Consider the following 16030-nt stretch of genomic DNA (forward strand, 5'->3'; position numbering starts at 1 on the left):
TCATATCATCATCAGGAAAGACAGCAAAGAATTGTACAGCATAGAAGGAGGCCATTTGGCCCATTGTATCAATGCTAGTACTTTGAAAGAGCTGTTCAACTGCCTTGTTCCACCCCCATTGTTCTGAAACATTTCCCTTTTGCAGTATATAATCAACAATAACAACTTGCATTTACATAGTGCCTTTAATATAATAAAACATCCCAAGATGCTTCACAAGAGCATTAAAAAAATTGACACAGCCACATAAATTAGAGGAGATGACCAAAAGCTTGGTCAAAGGGTTAGGTTTAAAGCAGCATCTTAATGGAGGTATTACGATCCCTGTAGAGACCAACAACTTTAAACAAGAGATTTAAATTCCCAGTGACCAACTTAAAGGAATTGTGTTATGATCCCCAAAGAGACTGATAAAAAGAAATTTGAACTTCCAGTTAATCACTGAAACAGATGACACAAGATTTCACGTTTTAAGATTTTTACTGTAACAAATGATTAAAAACATGATTAAAGAAACACTATTTTTATAAGCAGCTTAAGCTACAGAAAAGAGTGTTTTTTTTAATACTTATCACATATCACAGTCGCCGCAGAATTATAGCCCTTATAGCAAACAGCTCATCGTTGATTCCAGCTCCCGCTTCACTGAGCAGTAACTTTGAATGACCTTTCTCCAGGTGCTCCCCTCAGTTTTCAGAGAGTTTCCCACATCTACTAACAGCAGTAAAGCTCGATCCTTCTCAAAAATCCAAGATTCCTTAGTTGGCTGCGGCATGCATCTTTTTGACTCTAGACTGTCTCCCTCTGCCATTCAGCTTTGGTTCACATTGAATCTACAGCCTCCTCTCTCTGCTGACCACACCAACTGCTGTTCTTTTCCTTTCTTGCTCTTCTCAACTGCCCAAAAAAGCTTGGAGCCAGCAAGTCTATTTACTTTTAGCACAGTTCTTCCCTTTGTTTCCAGTTCTGAGAATTTCGTACCTTGCTCAGCAGGTCCCTTGACTTAGCCAGGCTTGCTGTCAGGCAGGATTCAGAATGTTCCTATGACTCCCTTCAGTTTAGCCTAAATTTAAAGACACACTCCAAAACATAGTAATCTTATAAACCTTATAATTGTAACAATTGCTCGACAAAAGTTCAAGTTTTAAGACTTCTACTGTAACAAACAAACTAAAAGCGACCTCAACTAAACATTACCTAGTAGGCAACTAATACTCTAAACTACAGAAAAGATAACCCTAAGCAATGTCTTAACACAGTCGATAACCCTACACCACGTATATTTGTATATATATATATATATATATATAAATATATATGTATATATATATACACAGCACACTTGCCACAGGATTACAGTCTTTATAGGAAACAGTCCATGGTCACTCCCAGCTTTCAACCAGTTCACACCTCCCCCATTTTGTTGAAAGTCCTCTCCTCTAGTCTCCTGAGAACACCCAAATCAACTTTCAGCAGTAAGTTACACTCTGGTGATTTCTTCTCCCAGCCTTGCAGGGAAAATCTTCCAAAGTCTTCAGGTTGCCATGGATTGCATCTCTTCACCAGAGACTGCCCTTCCTCCCACATTCTGTCTAGTAGCTTGCAGAGGACCAGCAGACTTCTCCTCTCTGCTGACCACACCTTTGGCCTGAATTTTTCTCTCATCGTGCGCGCGCAATCGGTGGGCCTGGGAACATCCCACGGCCGCAATTTCACACTGGCTAGCTAATTAACGGCCATCCAGTTGAAATGCGTGCTGAAAAGCTCAGTGCTGCCGGGTGAGGGTTGGGCACCGACGTCACCATGGACGTGGGCACTCGCTTCCACTGAGTTCCCTGAAGGCAGACAGCTGCTTCAGGGAGCTACATGCCTGCAAATAATAAAATAAAGCACAAAAAATGTCCATGCAGCACAATCAAGCACCTGAAAGCATACCTCATAAAAATGCTGACCCCAGATATTTATTTTTATTTTATTTCCTAACCAAGATTTCATCCTACCCTCAGATGAGGTTTAATCAAAAATGTAAAAGCCACCTGGCCCGTCTGTCAACCACAAGATTGGACAGGCCACGAAAAATCGCATTCAATTGCGCCATAAATGGACTTAAATTCCCGCTTAATTGTTGACAGCTGCGCTTCCGACTGCCCCGCATGCCCGCCAAGCAAAATATCGCGCGAGCGTGCAATGACATCGGAACACTTGCCTGATGTCATCTCATGCAATTTTACGCCCGTTCAGGTCAGGCATGCACCTGCCCGTGGATGTAAAATTCTGCCCCTTGTCTTGTGAGACTTCTCTAGCTCTCTCTCTCTCTCTCTGTCCAAAACTCTGAAACAGAAAGTCTGTCCACAGACAGTCCAGCTCTCCTGCCTTTGTTTTCAGGTGTGAACATTTCCCCCCTACTCTTAGTAAGTCTCAACCTGGGCCCCAGTAACCAAGCCACACGGTCTTATTGCTAGACAGAATTCATAACAGATCAAATGAACCTTTTCCCACTCCATCTCACCTTAAGTTAAAGAAATGGTTTAAAACATAACAATCTTATAAAACCTCACATTTATCACAAAGGAAAGAGAGATAGAGAAGCACAGAGGTTTAGGAAGTGAATTTCGGAACTTAGGACCTTAACAGCTGAAGGTAGAACAACCAATGGTGGAGCAATTAAAATCAGAGATCTTCAAGAGATCAGAATTAGAGATCAGATATCCTGGAGGGTTGTGGGGCTGCAAGAAATTACAGAGATAGGGAGGGGTGAGGTCATGGAGGGATATGAAAAAATAGGATGAGAATTTTAAAATCGAGGTGTTGCTAAACCAGGAACCATATAGGTTAGCGAGCACAGGGGTAATGTGAGAACAGAGTTTGCTGCAACTAAGAACATGAGCAGCTGAGTTCTGATGATATAAAGTATAACAGTAGTTGTAACACTGGACAGAGCATTGAACAAGAAATTTGTAACAAAGGCAATGTAATAGTATGGAGACTTTAATTTTCATATAGACTGGACTAATCAAATTAGTAAAGGAGGTCTGGAAGACGAGTTTGTAGAATTTTGTGACAGTTTCCTGGAGGAATAGGTTGTGGAACCAACTAGAAAGGGTCATGAGGACTCGAAACGTCAACTCTTTTCTTCTCCAGGCAAGTTCTGTCGAAGGGTCATGAGGACTCGAAACGTCAACTCTTTTCTTCTCCGCCGATGCTGCCAGACCTGCTGAGTTTTTCCAGGTAATTCTGTTTTTGTTTTAGAAATAAAGCTATTTTATATCTAGTATTGTGCAATGAAGCAAGGTTAATTAGTAATGTCATTGTAAAAGGTCCACTGTGAAATAGTGATCATAATATAAATGAGTTCCAGGTTAAGTTTGAAAATGATATACTCCAATTACAAACAGAGACAAGAGAAATTATCATGGGGACTGAGGAAATGGCAGAGACTTTAAATAAATATTTTATGTCTGTCTTCACAGTAGAAGACACAAGTTATATACTAGAAATAGAGGGTAACCTAGGGGCTAATGAGACCGAGGAAATTAAGGTAATTAGTATCAACAGAGAAAAATTAATGGAGAAACTCAAGGGACTAAAATCCGACAAATCCCCAGGCCCTGATAGCCTACATCCTAGGGTTCCAGAAGAGATAGCTGCAGAGATAATGAATGTGCTGACTTTTATTTTCCAAAATTCCCTAGATTTTGGAACAGCCCCTGCAGATTAGAAGTTAGCAAATCTAACACCGCTATTCAAGAAAGGAAGGAGAGGAAAAATGAAACTACAGGCCAGTTTGCCTGACATTAGTCATCGGGAAAGTGCTGGAATCTACTATTAAGGAAGCCTTAACAACGCACTTAGAACAGTATATTATGACTGGAACAAGTCAATATAGTTTTACACATGGCAGATGAAATTTCTGGACACTGCACATTAGGAAATAAGTGAAGGCTTTAGAGGGACTACAGAAAAGATTTACAAGAATGATTCAAGGGATGAGGAATTGAAGTTGCATGGATAGATTGGAGAAGCTGGGGTTGTTCTCCTTAGAGAAGAGTAAGAGGAGATTGGATAAAGGTATTCAAAATCATGAAGTGTCTAGTTGAAAGAGAAAAACCATTCCTATTGGCAGATGGGTCAAGAACCAGTGGGCACAGATTCGAAGTCATTGGCGAATCAAAGGCGACATAAGGACAAATGTTTTTGTGCAGCCAGTGATTATGATCTGGAATGCATTGTCTGAAAGGTGGTGGAGGCATGTTCAAAGGTGGCTTTCAAAAGGGGATTGGATAAGCAGCTGAAGGGAAAAATTTTCCAGGGAAAGGATAGATGAGTGAGACTAGCTAAATTGTTCTTGCAGAGAACTGGCACATGGCATCCAGATTCTTGCTGGACTGTTATTGCCATCCCATCTATGTTACAGCAGCATGAATGCACTAATGGGATTCTTTAAATAAAGATGACAGCTACTGGCGGGCAATTTATAGCTTCTGGTTGACAGAAATAAATTAAAAAACTTATCACTCTTCCTCAGAAATTTTCAAGATAAAAATCATGTTCCCAGAAACTGTCACTTTGAAAGATAACTTCTGGCCTGCCATTAGACTTGTCCATTTGAGGTTCCTGTTGCTTTTAATTCTCAGGCAATACCTCAACATCCTTTGGGTTGTTGCTGCACCCAAGAATGCTCCTGTTTCATTAGAATGAGCCACAACAGGAAGGTTGGGTGTTGAAACAATCGGATAAGCGGGGCATATTTCAGATGCACTGCATACTAATTGAGTCCAGACAATGTTGGAAGAGGAAGCTTGACTCAGTATTTCTAACATTTGGGAATACATCAATTGGAATAGAAAGGTTACACGTTGACAGGAGTAAAGTTGTTACAACATTGAAAGGCTTCCCTGACACTTCAGCACCAAATATTCTGCAGAATCTTTAGTATGGCAATATTGATCCTGCTCACTCCTCAAGTAGTTATCATTTTTTCATTTTTAAGAATGCAACATCTAGTTGAAGATTTTTGAGTAAATATTCTTACCATTAACAGAGTTATTAAACACATTGGGATGGAACAAAAATTGGACAATTACCAAACAACTGTAAGATCCACCTCAATGCTCTTTATCTGTCATATCACATAGAGTTTTCTAAAAAGTTTTAAATGGTTTTGGTGGTCATTTTGTGGTAGATGTTACTCTGTGGGTTGGCACAGTTGGGGCCTAAAAATACATTGCATTCAATGAGCTAGTCAAGGTTGTCTAAATCTTTCCCCACCCAGTGGTTTCATTTGCTACTATGCACGGTTTGGACGTCTAATTACAGAAACCAGTTATCCTTTGTTCTCAACCACAAGATTTTCTGACACCCAGGGAAGTACTGCCTATTTAAAAGAGGAAGATTACAAGAGAGTTTGTGTGTCGAAAACCAACACTTAGCTGAAAATTGAAACAATGTTCATACTATCCAAAAACTGGCTATGCAGTGTCAGTATAATGGCACATGGAATGTAAAAAAAACTCATTTTTCAAACTGACATCGTAATATTGGTTGAATATCCTGGAACTGGCCCTGCATTCAGGATACAGCTGCTGCACACTAACAGGGGTCAGGCTTCTCAGAATGTGCACACTCTTAAACACAACATATCTGCTTCCTTCTTTTAAAAAAAAATCTGCATTACATACCAACTTGTTTCATGGTTTATCATCTATAGATGGAAGAAAGTGCCTGCTCTTTTGTGGCATGTGCCATATACAAAGGGCTGGACTTTCCCCCCATTGATTAATGGGTGGGGGAAGGGAACTCCAACCAAGTCAGATTTCTAAGCAGTATGAGCTACAGCCTTTAGTAATAATGTTGTTTGCTTAAATGGAAAATGAGCAGCTCTAACCCAGAAACCTGAACCCTAATATTCCAGGGATGGTTACTTGGTGTGATTTTTGAGTCATACAATAATTGGGTATATGTGTATGATAATGTGATATCAATTTGAAAATGGCACCTCACAAAAAAGCGAATGAATTCTATTTTGAAAACTGATGTAAAGCTGATGTTCTCCAAATATTCAACATTCCTTAACGGAACTTCTTTTACATCCTTGCCACATGAAGAAGAAAATCATAAGAGTTAAAGGAGCTTGAATATATTCAGGTTTTTCTCAGGTAGGGGGTTCAATTCCAGGCAATTGAGCTTTGTTTAGCCGTGCTCAGATCTTAACTCTCCTGCTCTGAAATCCTGCTTATCACAGAGCAAACTGAAGTCAGATAAAGAGGAAGACTGAAAAGCAAGTGACCTTAAAAATCCAATCTATTTATGATGGTAGATTTAACAGAATGTTTGTGAATGAAAATAAAATGACTAATGAAAGTACTTGATGCAATGCAAATTTCTTCAAATATCATACCTTGGAATAGTTTGATACAAGTATCAGCTGCTCTTTTCACAATTCACCACAGTTTCTCCAAGCCACAGTGGACCTCATGGACCATTACAAAGCAGTGTCAGGAAAGACTTTGGGGTAAGTTTCTTGCCTAATTTTTTCAAGGTGTGGCAGTGAGTGAGTGGGCAGAAGTGAACAATCTTCAGAAATGGCAATCTTGAAGTTAATTACAGAAGTTGCTATTTTTCCTGAGAAGTTTATCTAGGTACATTTTGTGTTCTATTAATATTGCTTATGCAACTATATTCTACAATGTTGTAGATGACTAGTTGCTGCTTTGGCTGATTAGCACATACTGTAAAAGCACACATTTTTAAGGTGTTCCTAGTGTACAAAAATTGTCTCAAAGCATTTTATACAGTTGAGTAAAAGGGCAGACTGTAAGGGTGTGGGGAGAGCTGGCAGGAGGTAGTGGGGTGATGTGGGTGTGGGGAAGCATTAATAGCAATTGGGATTAGAGCTCCCAATAGAGGTTTTTAGCATGTTTCTGAAAGCTGAATGGGAAAATGGGTTTACGGAAAAAAGATCAATAAGGTCAGATGTGCAATGATTGAAACAGTTATTGCCAGAGACAGACTAGAGAATGTGGGGTAGATGGGTATCATAAGAATGTAGGGGGCAATGTAGGATAACATTATTGGAGGAACTCACTAAGGAAACGTTGTGTAAGTCCATGGAGCACCTGAAAGTAAAGACAAAGATTACACCAACCCTTTGAGATCTGCTATAATATGTGATAAAGTGCATTCTAAAAAACATTATAGTAGCGAATTACTATCTTTTGGTAGCATAACTTATCTTTTCCCCACTCTTGAAAATGGTATATCATCCAAAGAATAATAACTTGAAGAAGATTAGACTTTAAAATAAAGTTTAAGCTATGAGTTTGTATCAACAATGTAGCCTAAATCTTAGGCTGAAAGGTAGTATAGACTTCAAGTCTACATCAATATCAGACTACTGAAATTGAAACTTGGTTTATAATTTTCCTAAATTTTATTTTCCAAATATATAGGATTCAAATGCTGAATAATTTATATTGAGGGTTTAGTTATTTGACAGGAGAGACCGTTTCAAAACCTGAGAAAGAACTTTCTGGGTTTCATGAGGAATTTGACTGCTATTTAGAGGATCTTTAATGTGGAAAAATATTTGAAAGTTAGTTGCACAGATTTAGAGTAGTTTAACAGGTAAAATTCACATGGATTATTGGGAAATAATTTAGTTTTTGAATTTTATATTCTGCTAGAGCGAGAGCTTTTTTCTACAGCTTTAGTAATATATTGCAAAGATGAAAGCTTTTAAAAATGTGTAAAAGAATTAAAAATAAACCATTGATAGTCTTCTTGTAAGGTACTCAATTCACCGTGCCTTCATCTTAAAGAAACCATGGATTAAAAAAAATAAATAATCCATTATAAGATGAACAGAGCCTTTATTAAGCAGCACTAAGAAGGGTAATGATGTGTTTGGAAATTAAGGTGATCAAACATTTAATGCAACTCGCTCCTGTAGGCAAACAGCAATTTAAATGACTCAATTATGCATCCATTATCGCTCCCTATTAAACAAGTAGCTTTTTCTGCTCAATGTTTCTCCAAGTGTTCTCTAAAAAGAGAAAGAGAGCAAGCTAATAAACCACTAAACTAGTTAACTAAGACTACAAACGAGGGAGAGGAAAAAAAGATCCAGCAATATCTGCATATGCTTGATCCATAAATCACACTAATTAGTTTAACATGAAAATCAACTCTTCAATATTCTGTTAAATTATGCATTTACATATTAAAACTCAAATGAAGTAAAGATTGGTAGTCTGGGTCACTGCAGCAATAATGGCATGGACAAAAAAACTGATAAAACCATTTATTATGGTATGAATAACTAATTTCAAAATTTATGACATTGGATTTTAGTTCCTCTTGCCTTTATATATGCTAAGAAATTAGCACAGCCATAAATGGAGAGGAAATCAGTCTGTGTTATTTGCTGTCTGCCATTTGCAAATCATTATTAATTGCGCCACATCGCTCTTACATGGACAGTCTGCCTCAGCAGACAGGCATATCTCTTCATCAGGGCTGAGGCGTGAGCCCCGAAGAACCAATTACCCCTCTCTGGGCTGTATCAGATATGGAAGGAATTTTTACAAATTACAGAATAAATAGAATTTCCACACGTCGAATCGGAGAACCACAAACTCGTAATGAAAAACAATACATCACAATCAAGAGGACAATTCCATTCATAGGCCAATAGATTATGCTTACTACTCATAATCTTGCACCAGGCAATGACAAAGTGTGTTTACCTTTCTGAAGTATACTTAGCTAACATTTATTTTTCTATATAAAATGAAAAAATTAAACTACACTTTGCCAAGTAGTATTTAATAATTTATAATATCATGGTGAGAATATTTTTTGTTAAATCAAATGCAATTGACATGTTAGAACATACACTGTCAGAACTTTGCTCGTTGACCTCTTTCCTTTCATCTAAGGAATAAACCAATTTAACTCTTTCACCATCTGAATGAAATTGTGCTAGAGCTCTAAGTATAGCATTAAATTCTAATTACTTCTTGGTCTTCACAATTTTTGTTCTTTCTGTTAATGAACAATTTATAATGAATAACTTCTATCTTATTTTTCAGAAAATGCTACGCAAACAAGAAAATTAATTGATAAAATAAAATCATCTAAAAATGATCGTGGTGGAAGTATACAGTGAGGTAATGTTTAATGTTCAGTGACTAGTTTAAACTTAAAATACAGCCTAAGATTTGTGAAGGTGATGGATTAATTTACAAAACAAAATTTAAAAACAATGCTTAGCACAAATATGTTTATTACATGTGCATAATAATTTGTTAGATGATGTTGAAATGAATAAAATTGTTTAAAATTAATCATAAAAGAATATCAAATTAAAATGCTCAGTCCATAAATAAAGACTTCACAAATTCACTATGAAAGTTAGTAAATGATGAAAATGTCACCAGTTTCTTTGGTTGTTTTTCTTCCTTGCTTTGTTACTTCTGAGCTGTTAATACTATTGCAACTCTTTGATCTCCAGACACCTGTGACTACTTTCATACAGAAACTTCATGCCTCATTTCCAAACAGCCAATTTCATACAGATAAATTTTCCAACCACGGCCATCAAATAGACAGGCAAGCAAGCAATCAATAATTAACTAATATTTGATCAATCTCTGCATGAACTACAGGTTATTTCAGATCTCTTTAGTAGTGGTTGTTATAACTTGTGTAGGCTGAGAAGAATACTTCTATAGGTCGAAGAGCTAATGGTGATAAGATATCAAATGTAATACAGTTAAGATTTATTTTCAGCATGGTGTAATTGGTTTGTCTTATGAGGATTCACACACATGTAAACATGAAATTTGTACATCACATTGCACTATTTTTAACATATTTTCCATGTGTTGTTACCTGTGCTGTAGAATATTTGAAGCTTTTCTTTTGCAGAATTTGATTTTGAGAAGATTGTGACCAATGGCCCCGTAGTTTTTCAGAACTGGGGAGGGATTTTATCCTTGGAATGGTTTAAAGGTGTAAACGAGTATTCTGGATCAGTCAATGGGAAAAAACCACTATGTTCTGAATGAGTGAAGTGAGCATCTTATTTCTTTGTACCATGAGACTAGCTGAATGCTATAGCTGCATCATTCACTCGCTACAAGAGCTGAGAAGGCAATAAATAGTTCTTTGTGCCCACTGAGAGATAGACACTATTACAATCACTCCCCTGGTGCATAAAAAAAATCTCACACAGATTAGAGAGCCACCAAAGGGTTCTTTAAAAAAATGAATCAATATGTCTCCCAGACTAACCATTTCCTCAGCACAAGTAGATAGAAGTAATCCTCGTGCAGTCCTTTTGGAAACAGAGTTAGAGTTTAAATTGGCAGTTTGAAAACCATTAATTTGACTTTAAAGTATGACTGCTATGTTTCAATCTAGATCTAGAAGACACCTTTGTTCGGAGATGAAAAAAAAATGTATCCAAGTTCTTTATTGTAGATTTCTAGTATTAACAGTGACAAAAGAATCTAGACTATTGCAATCTACTGTTACATACCTTGGGCCTGCTCTTATGCTTGTCTGCAGCATTCAAGACTGATAGCATAATTTGATAATCAACCCTTAATGGCACAGATTACCTAAGCCTCTTAAAAATCATTGTGCTTTTACATCATTTACTTCTAAACCAGTGTGATGCATAGACCAAAAACATGAACATACTAGAGAATTTCACAAAGAACAAAGCACTGTGGAATCTATAGCCTGCAGTTTTTGCTACCTTCCACCCAGTGGTATGTCACTAATTGATCATCAGGCACCAGGAAACCAAGAGGACGTTAGTTGTGCTTGATCCTCTTTCTGTCAATTTTGGTGGCTGATGGAAGTGTCCAAGTTTTTGGCGGGTTCATATAAATGTCATGGCAATGGTATATCATTTGTGCTAATACACTGGCATCCAAGATGCTAGGTTGGATTTGACACTTACAGGTCCAGTTGAAAGCTACATTATTTTGCTATTACCAAGGACCCTGCCGTATGTTTTTGTGCAACTTGCATGAGGGGCTGCTATTATAGTCTTTCTCCCTCTTTTTAGAGAAGTTTCCCATTAGGAATTCTTCTCTATCTTTGCTTTGTGGAAAAGGAGGAGGAACAGCAATAAAGGGATCCCAAGATGGTGAAGCTGATTCAGAAGAAGATGACTATACACTGATACTCCACATCACAGTATATTGGTAGAGATGCTCTTACCAATATTTGACTAAGGAACAGTGGCACAGTGTTTGCATTTGCTTTGTTTTCCATAAAAGGCCTGTCGCAAAGTTATACTACATGCTGCAAAAAAGCCTGCAACCCACCTCCATCAATGGTAGTGACCTGCTCGTGGTCGTTAGGTCTCACTCTCTGTAAGTTCAATGCTATGGGGTCTTTTCAGATACCAGGCTGTCACGGAGAGCATCTGTATGAGCATCAGAGCATGCATTGCTTTTAAAAGATAGCATTTTCATTAGCTTTCCCATACACGATTGGCAGCAACAAAATGACAATTAAATTTTATTGAGTGGCAACATTCCCTAATGTCAAAGCAATCATACATTGCATCCATATGGCCATACGTACTCCATTAATTAATGGTCACCTGTACATCAACTTGACGGGCTACTTCTCTCTCTGGACTGGATTTTACCAGCCCTCTAGGGATAGACTGGGAGGCGAGGGGAGGGCCTGTAAATACAGAGGAAAGGCAGCTCATTAGCTCCACGATGGGTCTAAAGAGGTCAGAGGCATCCCCCAAAGAGTTGAGGCAGGGTTGGCCCCAGCTTTCTGGCATGTCATCGGGGCCACTGCTGCCCTGACAAATTCAGCCCACCATGTGCAACTTGGTTGCAACCAACAACATACCATTGTGTAAGGCAATACTTGTATCCCTGGACGTTATCATGATCCCTTTATTTCAAAACAGCCCACCATGCTTGCTCACTTTCCCCCATAAAAGTAACTCTCTCGGTGGATCCTCAGAGATCAAGGCTATTCTACAGCCAAGGCAGATGACATCTGTCAGGTTTCTCAGCTAGAGAGGAGTTATAATGAGTTTCATTCACCACAGGGCATACAAAGGCAGACTTTGGTTGCCTCAATCAATTTGATGTTGTCCAGCAGTACAGCCCAATGAAAACTTGTGGTGGTGGTGTCCTGCTTTGAACTTTTCTTAGGTACTATTTGAGTGGCAATAGTATGTCACATGGCTGGCAGCTGTGATCTTATGGGGAATTAGCTGAACAAAGCTTGTCCTCACCTCATGGCAGGTAAATCAAGGGATGAACCCACTTCGGGCTCGTGAGGCTGCATGGGCAGCCTAGCCCAGTGTCCTTCAGCTGCCTGTGCAAGCTTTGGAGGGAGTTGGAAGCAGGGCCAAAATATACTGTCATTCTGACAGTAAGCAGCAACATGTGTGTTTATTCCCAGCATGTCAATAAAATTTGGACACAGTCCCCCACATGGAAGAAAAGCACATCTGACAGTACTGCCATGTTTTGGGATTTTTCATTTTTTTGTTATTTCATGGAAAGGATATTGGAATGAGTTATATTTAACTGCTGTGTGTTAAATTTGGCCTATGGGTATATCTGTCAGTGGGAAAATTCCATTCACACAAGCCAGCATGAGGTATCTGCTGCGAATTTTCTCATTGTAGAAGGAATAGTTGTTTCGATTGAAAGGCCCATAAATGAATCCTCATTAAAATATTTCAGGCACGTAGCTACCTGCATTGTTCATTATCTGTATGCCTTTTCAGGGGCACAGGAAATCAGGTGCCTCTGATGGCATTAAAAGGGAGGTGCACTCTGGCTATAGACAAAAGGGTAACTTACCATATTGAAAAAAAATATGTGGAAGAGGTGCAGACTGGAAACCTAGGTTCATGGATGCCATGTTGGAGAGGCTCTGATCCAGGTAGTAGATAGGATGGGAATGATCTTGTTTGACCCAAGAGGGAGAAAGTCCTCCGGGCAACACCTCTGCCACCAGTAGGAAGAGACTATTGAGGAGGCAATGCCAAGAACTTAGCTCCAAGAGCATGGAAGCAATCATGTAAGAAGTTCAATTGCCTCACTAGAAGTGTCAAGGGAAAGGTACTTATTCTCTACTCACACCTCCACTACTCACAATATCCTCCTTCATTTCCCTTCACCTCCTACAATCACTGTACCACACTTCATTTCATGTCCTTCTTCTTATACCCTCAGACTCACCACGATCGAAATCCTCACTTTCCTACACCTCACTGCATACCAACGTTTCAACCAGAGCAGGCAAATCCTCTACACACCTCAGAAAGATATTACTAACACAGCCCTTTCTTTCTTGCAGGAGAAGGAGGCTGAGCCCATGTGCACATACTCTTCACTGTAGAAGAAAATGTGCTGGCCATCAAGGGCAGAGGAAGAGTCATGGCCATGGTCATGGTGAGTGGCAACCATGGAGGAGATATTGCCAAAGCTTTCTTCACATTCTTGTTCTCTTCTTACTTCTATCATCTCCCTACACACACTATGTGATAAACTGCAGATGCTTTCACCAGCCACCTATTCCTCTGCTCTCCATTGATGCTTAAATTCTCAAGGGCAATTAGGGATGGGCAACAAATGCTGGTCTGGCTAGACCCCCACATCCCATGAACAAATAAAAAAAAATGTAACCTTCTCTTTCATTTCAGGCAAAGATATTGTGGAAACACCTCTGCCATTTCAAGGAGAGAAGACTTGCCTTTCTGAAGATGCACAGTCATTCGTTCTGACACTAGCATGCAACAACTCAGACACTGGCATCATGTGTACTTGAAAGGCCCTGGTGGTTAATGCTGTTCCTGCTTTTTCTACTTTTCATGCTTCTCCTTCTTCTACTGCACTTCATGCTGCCCTGGTGATGGTAACAGCTGGTCCCTTATGGTAGCAAAAGTTACACAGCATACAGCAGACAATGACAAATCTGGATACCACTTAGGGCTGCACAACAAAGCATCCCCTGGAATGGTCCAGTGAAGTCTTGGTTGAGCATATCAACTGTCTACTTAGGCGAGCTCTGTAGCTAGACCTGGGCTCCTGACAGGAGTCATATGCTAAGTTTGAACAGGATAATTCTTAACATTCAGTAGCCAGCTTGTAACCTAGTGGCCTGATTGGAATAACGGCAGCACAGGGGACTGTCACAGGATGAATGTATCATGTCTTCAGCCAGGAAAATTGATACAGACCTGCATAATGCTTTGCCTATGATTGTAAACAAGCTGACCGTTGAGGGAATAGAATCCCTTTCTATTCAGGTAGATGACAGGCTGATGCTGGGGAATTTGCAAGGCAATGTGCCTGTAGTTCATGTCACCTTGCACCCTGAGGGAACCTAATGCTCTCTTGTTCTGTTTATCACTTTTCATGAGGAGGGAGATGTCAAAGTTTCTCTTGGTGTAGAGAGCCTTGGTGACCTCCCTGATATAACAGCAGACTGTAGCTTGGAAGGAGTTCTTGGATAAAAGTTAAAGGCCATAGAAAACATGACAACCACAGACAGTGCTATCCATGCCCTGATTTGAGGCTCAAGTTGTGCCCGCAGCAGGTGACATGGTGCAGTGACAACTCGGTGAAGTGAAGGTGCCTGTGGCATTGCTCCTCAGTGAAGTTCAGCTAGAAGTGCTCCCTGGAAACCCGTTGGTGGTAAGGCCTCCTGCCCTTTTTCTCCCAGCAGCACCTCCTCTCTCCTGTCTTCTCAGCAATTGAGCCCTAAAGGCAGCCTGACCAGATCACCATGACTGCAGTCAAACTGTTTTGAAAGCAGCTAAAAGCAGTCCAGAACCACCAAACTTTCTTCTCCAAAGTCAGAAATCAGTTGTAGAAGTGGAAACATACCCAAAAAAGAAACACCCAGAAGTTAACCAGCAACAACAAAAATGTGTGTTAATACCATGCCTTTAAAATGGCAAAATGTCCCATGGAGAGTTATCAAAACCAAATGTGACACCAAGCTACATATGGAGACATTAGGACAGGTGACCAAAAGCTTGGTCAGAGATAGATTTTAAGTAATATCTTAAGGTAGGCAAGAAAGATAGAGAAGTGGAGAGGCTTAGGGAGGGAAATCCAGAGCTTGAGGCCTACGTAGCTGAAGGCATGGCCACCAATTGTGCAACAATTAAAATCAGGGATGCTCAAGAATCTGGAACTTGCTGCCTACACAGGTGATGGAAGCAGAGATAAATAATGTTTCAAAAGGAAGTTGGATGGGCATTTGAGGGAAATAAACCTGCAGGGATATGGGATAGTGTGAGGGAATGAGATTGACTGGATTGCTCTACAGAGAACCAGCATGGAATCGATGGGCCTAATTGTGTCCTTCTGTGCCATAATGACACTATGGGTCAAGAGGCCAGAATTGGGGAAGTGCAGATATCTCAGGGAGTTGTAGAGCTGGAGGAGATTACAGAGATACATCCTAAAAAGACAAAACAACAACTGGTCTTAATGTAGTCGATGAGCCCCTTTATGTATAACTGGTGAAGGATCCTTGCTGCCTGCTAGCACTTGTATTTATATAGCACATCTAATATCCAAAAAAAGTGATATAGGGCTTCACAGATAACTGCAAAGAAAACAGCCAGGAGGAGAACCATTAGAAATGGTAAGCAATAGCTTGGTTAGTGTGGTGGTTTTGAGAAGGTTTTTTTTTAAGAAGAGAAGTAAACAAGAAGTGAATAGATGGAGAGATTGGAGAAGGGAATTTCAGAGATTAGAATCTGGGTGGTTGAAAGCTTGACCAATGTTGGGTAAAGGGAGCAGCAATGCACAAAATACTAGCATTACAGGAATGGCAAATTTGATATGTGGGAGCAAAATACTGGACTGTAAAAGATATAAGAAATAGAGTGGAGCAAGGTAAAGGATGATTTTTAAAAAATCTTTGTTTTTGGCTGTTTTTCAGGTAATGATGTGTTCTTGTTGGCCAATGACTCATCAAGAAAATATATTGATGGACTGTAGCATTGACAAAATAGGTC

The 16030-nt window shown here is 39.5% G+C and overlaps 1 protein-coding gene across 2 annotated transcripts in view; it reads right to left on the reverse strand.

Moving 5' to 3' along the window:
• The window catches only part of LOC121289122 (ERI1 exoribonuclease 3-like), a 453717-nt gene that overhangs the window by 76033 nt on the left and 361654 nt on the right, over positions 1-16030 (reverse strand). The gene's annotated exons all lie outside the window — the stretch shown is intronic.

This window comes from Carcharodon carcharias, chromosome 16 (assembly GCF_017639515.1).
Source record: "Carcharodon carcharias isolate sCarCar2 chromosome 16, sCarCar2.pri, whole genome shotgun sequence".
NCBI lineage: Eukaryota > Metazoa > Chordata > Chondrichthyes > Lamniformes > Lamnidae > Carcharodon > Carcharodon carcharias.